Here is a 1,777-nt window from a genome sequence, read left to right as displayed (position 1 = left end):
AAAAAAGATATTTTTATTAGACATATCTACAAAGACCAAGGTTCAGAAAACCGGACCGGTCATCAAACCGCTCTAGTCACTGGTTCACTGGTTTACTGGTCTAACCGGTTCAACCGATGGTTCAACCGAAAAAACCGTTTTAGAGTAGAATAATAAATAAATTATAAATACACATCCTAAAATATAATTATAGTCTGATACAAATCTTAAAATATCTTCGAAATTAAAAACACTACATAAAATATCATCAACCATTTTTTTATTTTTTTTAAAACGCAAAACGGCGTCGTTTAGTGAAAGATGCATAACCGGCCGGTCACCGGTTCGGTCCAACCGGCCGGTTTTTGACCGGTTCGCCGGTTCTTGAACGGTTCTTCCCTCTGCGGTTTTCAGATAAGGACCGGACCGCTTGCAGTGCCGGTTCGCGGTTAAACCGGTTGAACCGGCCGGTCCGGTCCGGTTTTCAGAACATTGACAAAGACACTTTTATTAAATACAGTCATAAACAAAAATTGGCAAAAATTGACAGAAATACTGTTGTTAACGGAGCGAGATGTTGCTCTTTTATATAATTAAGAAGGATTGGTTACTAAATACTAACTACCACTTTCTTCATAAACACAAAGTTTGAGTGATCATGGTCCAAACCAACACCATTTTAGCTTTCACTTTGCTTGCTTTCATCGTTATTCTCTGCTACTCCATTCACCCAACAAGTGGTGCCTCCCTCCACCACTTGAACAACTAATGCCGCCGTGGCAGTTGGCGGTAAAACTGCCGTGCAGCCACCTCCACGCCACGGTGTTGATGATTCGGTCAACACAGCATGGTATTAGGCATAGCGTTCCGCATTCCATTCACAACCAAGGCTTGCGTTTCTCTTCGCTGGATTTATACTTTTTAATTTCGCTTTCCTTGTTACACATTCAACTCATATATATGTCATATGCTGTGTCTTTGGTTTCTTCTTGATGGTTAAGATTTATTTTACATTATAATTAGGATTTCTAGTTTGAGATATTAGTGTTTATGACTAATTACTAATACCAAAATCCAAAGTTGCTGCTGAAAAAATGTGAGTTAGTATATCCTCAAGACATTAGTTATCAAAATATTAATTATTTCGAAATCACTACTAGATTAATTATCATATGAAAAGTGCGACGTGGATGGGTGACTATCTTTTTAAAAAAATAATTTATTAAAGAGTATTTTAGTAAATAAAATTTAATAATAAAGAATAAAATTTTTGTTAAAGGATATTTTTATGAAAAATAATTTATTTTTTCTTGAAAAATGGATAAAATTAACATTAATTAACACAAAAAATTTAAAATAGATTAAAAAAGAGGTTTTTTAAAAGTTATAAGGGAGGGGAATATATATTTTATAAATAGAGGGGAGGGGAGTGTTATTTTAGCATCTTACAGGAAAGGGGAATGGTATTTTTTCTATATTTTTTAATTAGACGGTGGTGGAAGCTGTTAATTTGATAATAATCACCGAAGTTTGTCTCTCGAATCTTGAATCGGACACTTTTGCTTACCAGTAAATTTTTATTATTATGAAAATTTTGATAATTATTTCTTTTAGATAAATTAATTTCTTTGTTATTTTTAATATGTGTATTAGTCAAATACATTTCTGTCAATTTCTATTAGTTGTTATCGACTTTGCCTATTCATTTATCCAAGTCCAAGCTAAATTAGCTAAGGTCCTTGTGGTACGTTGCTCATTGGTGCCGGTATTATGGTTGCTCATTGCTCCCTTCCAAAAT

The sequence above is a fragment of the Arachis ipaensis genome, chromosome B05 (assembly GCF_000816755.2).
Source record: "Arachis ipaensis cultivar K30076 chromosome B05, Araip1.1, whole genome shotgun sequence".
NCBI classification, from domain to species: domain Eukaryota; kingdom Viridiplantae; phylum Streptophyta; class Magnoliopsida; order Fabales; family Fabaceae; genus Arachis; species Arachis ipaensis.
The sequence above is the reverse complement of the archived record's forward strand: the minus strand, read 5'-3'. Positions refer to the sequence as shown.